Raw genomic sequence first — 6,685 nt, 5'->3', positions numbered from 1 at the left:
AAGCAAGACATTTAAAAATGAATATGTTCTGTATCACCGTGATTTCACATACAACTTGCGTCTAATGATCGTCAGCAGAACTGATTCTGAATACATCATAAATAAACCAACCTTATGTAGCGAAGACGAACAGACAACTGTCACTCCGGCCAAGCACATGGAATGTTTATAAATCATATATCCGGTAAATGGCGGGCTTTTTACGAACTGCATGTCGGGTAATGAAAAGTGTTTCGGAATAAGTTTAACAATAAGGATAATCTCTTAATAAGGGATCTTAACAAGAAATTATCGGGTAGCTAGCGTGAAAACCTCATAAAAGAAAAGAATCCGAAAATAATTTTTTTCTTTTGAACAAATTAATTATCTATATTGTATAAAGGGCATTATTACACATAATGCCTCACACTAGGAGGGACAAAGTCATTACTACCAAAATTATACTAATCATACCCAAATGCAGTTTTTCAAAGCAAGACATTTAAAAATGAATTATGTTCTGTATCACCGTGATTTCACATACAACTTGCGTCTAATGATCGTCAGCAGAACTGATTCTGAATACATCATAAAAACCAACCTTATGTAGCGAAGACGAACAGACAACTGTTCACTCCGGCCAAGCACATGGAATGTTTATAAATATAATCCGGTAAATGGCGGGCTTTTTACGAACTGCATGTCGGGTAATGAAAAGTGTTTCGGAATAAGTTTAACAATTAAGGATAATCTCTTAATAAGGGATCTTAACAAGAAATTATCGGGTGATCATTAGACGCAAGTTGTATGTGAAATCACGGTGATACAGAACATAATTCATTTTTAATGTCTTGCTTTGAAAAACTGCATTTGGGTATGATTAGTATAATTTTTGGTAGTAATGACTTTGTCCCTCCTAGTGTGAGGCATTATGTGTAATAATGCCCTTTATACAATATAGATATAATTAATTTGTTCAAAAGAAAAAAATTATTTTCGGATTCTTTTCTTTTATGAGGTTTTCACGCTAGCTACCCGATAATTTCTTGTTAAGATCCCTTATTAAGAGATTATCCTTAATTGTTAAACTTATTCCGAAACACTTTTCATTACCCGACATGCAGTTCGTAAAAAGCCCGCCATTTACGGATATATGATTTATAAACATTCCATGTCTTGGCCGGAGTGGAACAGTTGCTTTCGTCTTCGCTACATAAGGTTGGTTTATTTATGATGTATTCAGAATCAGTTCTGCTGACGATCATTAGACGCAAGTTGTATGTGAAATCACGGTGATACAGAACATAATTCATTTTTAATGTCTTGCTTTGAAAAACTGTCATTTGGGTATGATTAGTATAATTTTTGGTAGTAATGACTTTGTCCCTCCTAGTGTGAGGCATTTATGTGTAATAATGCCCTTTATACAATATAGATATAATTAATTTGTTCAAAAGAAAAATTATTTTCGGATTCTTTTCTTTTATGAGGTTTTCACGCTAGCTACCCGATAATTTCTTGTTAATATCCCTTATTAAGAGATTATCCTTAATTGTTAAACTTATTCCGAAACACTTTTCATTACCCGACATGCAGTTCGTAAAAAGCCCGCCATTTACCGGATATATGATTTATAAACATTCCATGTGCTTGGCCGAGTGAACAGTTGTCTGTTCGTCTTCGCTACATAAGGTTGGTTTATTTATGATGTATTCAGAATCAGTTCTGCTGACGATCATTAGACGCAAGTTGTATGTGAAATCACGGTGATCCAGAACATAATTCATTTTTAAATGTCTTGCTTTGAAAAACTGCATTTGGGTATGATTAGTATAATTTTTGGTAGTAATGACTTTGTCCCTCCTAGTGTGAGGCATTTATGTGTAATAATGCCCTTTATACAATATATTTATATATATATATGAGGACGAGCTGGGGCACAGCTTTGTTTTTCTGAAGAATATATATACGTACGTAAGTCAAATATGTGTGTGTGTGTGTGTGTGTGTGTGTGTGTGTGTGTGTGTGCAAGTAACTCTTTAACTGCTTTCATCTCGAGAGCTGCGGCCATGCTGGGTCACTGCCGTTAGATTTGCTACACCTTGACTGCTTGAAACAATCTCAGATATGTGGCGTTTGATGAATGAGGGAGTTTGATGCAGCTGCCCTTACCTGCGTTTGCTGCCGCGAGGTATCCTCATCCAGAATCCTTGACAGGAGGAGATCCAATTTTATTTTTTAAGACTCCTACATCCACACTGTGCTTTTCGGGAGGATATTGAAGAGCTGTGGGCCCTTGAAACCCCCGCTTACATTATCTAGTCCTCTATCTTGGTGGTGATGTTTGAATATTTGGCACTATGCTGTGGCGCCCCGTTCTACTGTTTGTGTAACTTTCAATACCAAAATTCGGTACAAATCCTTCCAGAATTTTCCAGATGTTTATCACTGCAAATTTTTCCCGTTTTCGTTCCAGTAGCTGACACGTTGCGTTAGGACGATTTTTTTTGTAGCTTCACAACCTTGTCTTCCATTCTTATATATCTTGAAAACATCTTGTCACCGATATTAAACAATTTTGTCGTATTTTTAGTGTTTTTCCCTATTTGTTTTTCTTACTGGTAGCAGCTTGTCGAAAATTGACGTTATTTTTTGAGCAAACATTAATTCCACAGGTGAATTGCCTGAAAAAGCGTTTGGGTTTGTTGTTATCCTATAAACCCTCAAAAATTGCGTCAATGCTGCGTCGTCGACCAGCACGTTTCTTGATTTCTTTAAATGTAACCACGAACCTTTCGCTTGCCTGTTAGATTTTGGGTGATACGGAGTAGTAGTAATATGTTCAAATGAGAACATCTAGCAAAAAGTCTTAAATTTATTCACCGTGAATTGTGTACCGTTATCGGAAACTATGGTATCCGGTAGCAAAATGTTTATGTAGAAATTCGACTGTAACCGTGGATGTCGGTTTGCTACATTTACTCATTTCTGGCCATTTTGTATAGCTATCTACCACTATTAGATAAGTCTATATGTATTCTGAATTATGGAATATCGATCTTGGGCCAAGGTGAAAATTTCATAGGTGCTGATTTCGCTGTAAGAGCACGCCTTCTGCAAGATCTTACCAACTTAATTTTTATTTCCTCCAGTGTTACAGGCAATTCACGCACAACATTACACAATACATTTTTTTTTTCATTTTCGGCTTTTAACGCCGCTCTCACCGTGCCTTCTAGTGGTTCTGGTGTGTTTTTGTATTAATCTTGACAAACCCTCTGCATGTCCCAATTTTTTCGATAGCAGATACTCCATCTTGAAATCGTAATTCAGCAGGATCGTTCCCCAGCGCTGCAATCTGTTCTTTGTATGAGTGGGAATACCCTTTTTTTATCCATAGATTGACAATAATGGGTGGTGATCTGTCTGCAGACGGAACATTCTACCCTGTATAAATTCAAGGAATTTTTTACCGCAAATATGATGGCTAATGCCTCTTTTTCTATTTGACTGTAGTTTTTCTCAACCGGCAATAATAAACGCGAAGCATGATCTACCGCTTTCAGGCTACCATCTTCATACTTATGTAAAATCACAGCTCCAATGCCACTTTCACTAGCATCTGCTGCCACTACTATTTCTAAATTTGTGTCAAAATGTTTTAACAACAATTCCGAGGTTATGTCTTAAACATATAATCCTCTGGCATTCTTCAGTCACTGCCTGTAGAGTTAATTTTTAGTCCCGTTCTAATTTTGTTAATATACGGGAACGTATATCAGCATCTTTTCTTGCTGTTAAACCTTGAAAAAAATTAGATATTTGAACAAATCCGGGCTTAATTAATTTAATTTGAACTTTTCACTCTTTGTTAATGACCCCAGCATAGGTGATGAAATCTTCATCTTTTTTAACTAAATTTGAATAATGTCAACGAATTTTGATCAGGGAATTTCTTTCACTAAAAATTCTCGATAACAAATTAACTGTTTGATCGACACAAATCTCACCTGATTTCATCGTCAGAATATAGTTACAGTATATTTTGTGTTCGGCAGGGGATAGCTTCCTTAAAAGTAGTTGCACCTTCTTGTCATTCCACTTTTTACATTCTTCCTTGAAGATTTCTTCGTATTTTCTAACATATGAAGAAAACTCTCCAATTGAATTTGCTGACGAAAATGAACCTAAGGTATTTTCAGACTTCAACATTACTTCCAGTAACTGTAGGTATTGTTGTTGTTGCTGTTGTAGTTGTTGTTGTATCTGTTGTTGCTGTTGTTGTTGCTGTGGTTGCAACTGCGCCATGCAAGCCAACAAGTCTTCCGTATTAAATAATTTTTTCTTTGGTTACATATCAAAAAGGAAAAAAAATCTAAACATCCTTCGCAAGCTTTGAATATCTCGCCGCCACTTTTATATTCTGCCACAGGTTGGTATATATAAAATTTTGCTGTGGAGGTTTAATCAATATGTTCGCAGAACGTACTTCGCGAGACTACCAAAATGCTCTCTCTGACTCCTACCGACCACTACTCTTTTTAAGAGTTCGGCTAGCCCGTTCTGCAATCCGCCAGGGCTGTCAATGACTCTCGCGACAACAATCACATAAGAGAGTGAAAATAATGGTATAATAAAGACCATAAGTCTTGTGAGATACAGCTACCCAGAGTTTCGTGACCGAAAAATTGATTTATTTCGTCAGTTTTTAAACTGAGAATAAGATCGTTTTTGAACATGGAAAGCCCATAAGGAAAAAGATAAGGAAAACCAAAGGGATGATAATCAAAGTTACAAAACATATCAAAATGTAAAGAAAAGTTGATTGGCTTATGGTGCGTTTGGTGGTCCATATTTAAACTCTAGCAAGATGGTCTGTTTGACCCATTAACATAGGGTTTGGTTTTGAAGATGATTTTCCATTTGATTATATAGTAGATATCTTTGTCTTTATGTTTCCAGGTGAAAGCCGAAAGGGCTGTTGAATGTCTCTTCAAGGTTATATAGTGCATCCATACTCATGCTCACACATACACACACACACACTGATAGAGAGAGAGACAGACAGACAGACAGACAGAGAGAGAGAGACAGAGAAAGAGGAAAAGAGCTTGATTCTGTTTCTTTTCATAAGTCTTTTCGTAACTGCTACATTTCGTAACTGCCATCATCAGATGGCATATATATATATATATATATATATATATATATATATATATATATATATATATATATATACAGGGTGTCCGAAAAAAATGTATACACACCTTAAATAATTGTAAATTTGTTATTCTTTGTAAGCCTAGTACTTATTCTATCGTTCTCTTTTGCCGAACCACTATGTGATAACTTTTATGGGGACACCCTGTATATTAATATATATATCAATACCTGCGTATGGGTAAGCTTATGTCCATACACACCGTGACAGATCAATAGATCAATAGATATGTTTCTTTATTAGCCACACAGGGCTGCACACAGATAGAACAAATTACAAGTAGAGCTTTTCTTTTGAAGGTATTAAAAAAAAAAAAAAAAAAAAAAAAAAAGGAAGGGGGAGGTTCGATCAAAAGGGAAGTAAAAGGAGAGAAAAGGACCAAAAATAAGGGGGGTTAAAAAAAAAAAAAAAAAAAAGGGGGGGGAGAGGAAAAGACCACGGTAACCTCGGTCAATGAAGTCACATTTTATATTTCTTTTTTTTTTTTTTTTTTTTGCAAATAAGCAACTCTCTGTTTTCGATTTCTGGGTTCATAGGACTATGCTCAAGGTGGCTTCGTCATTCATACGTGCATTCTTGCTACATTCACCCATCTTTTTTTAAACATTCGCTAGACAAAACTTGCCTCTCTACTCTCACTTTCCTTTTCAAGTGGTACTTGAAGAAGTTGATGAGAGATTGACCAGAGAGGAAAGTGTTGGTCTCCAATCCTTTCAGACGCGTCCACCAGATACATTCTTTCGCCATAGCCACAAGGATGATGAAAATAGCTCTTCCTTCCCGTTTGAGGAAGGAGGCGTGACAATATTGACGATAGACTCAGCTGATAAACCGACTCGTCCCACACGTGACAGCAGTTGTTCGACATAAGCCCACAGGTCGGAAATTGTTGGACACTGAACGAGTGCGTGCAGAACGGTTTCGTCGCTCTGACCACGCATCTCGGGCAGGTCGGCCCCGTGTTTCTCGAGCCGTGTCTGTAGAGCTTATCCCGAACGGGTAGCGCTTCTCGGTAGCACTGCCAGGCCAGGGATCTCTGGAAGTTGTCCATGGGCCCTGGCCCGAAAGTCGTCCGAACAGGCGGGTCAGGTACTCCTCGTCGACGTCCAGGTTCGCCCCGAGCTCGTCGTCGTACCTCCCCTCCACTAAACCCCTATAGAATGCTTTGGTTGTGTTGAAGTCACTAAGGTCGACCCAGGACGGCAGAGTTGCTTGAGAGCAACGCGACACTCGCGGTGCCATTCGCCCTTCCTCGGCCTCTTTTTGATCCACGACTGCAGTTCGGTCATGGAGACGAGCTGCGGGAAAGCGTGCCTCACAAACGGCGACCACACCTGTTCACCGTCGTCTACATAGAGCCAGAGATGTCGCAGTCTCAGCGCGTGTCTGCGCATCATCAACCACGGCATGCCCAGCCCTCCTTTTAACGGGTGTTGACAGCAAATGGATCGCCTGACCATCGGGACGCATCCTTTCCACAAGAAG

This window comes from Octopus sinensis, linkage group LG6 (genome assembly GCF_006345805.1).
Source record: "Octopus sinensis linkage group LG6, ASM634580v1, whole genome shotgun sequence".
Taxonomy (NCBI): domain Eukaryota; kingdom Metazoa; phylum Mollusca; class Cephalopoda; order Octopoda; family Octopodidae; genus Octopus; species Octopus sinensis.
Note: the sequence above shows the minus strand (reverse complement) of the source record.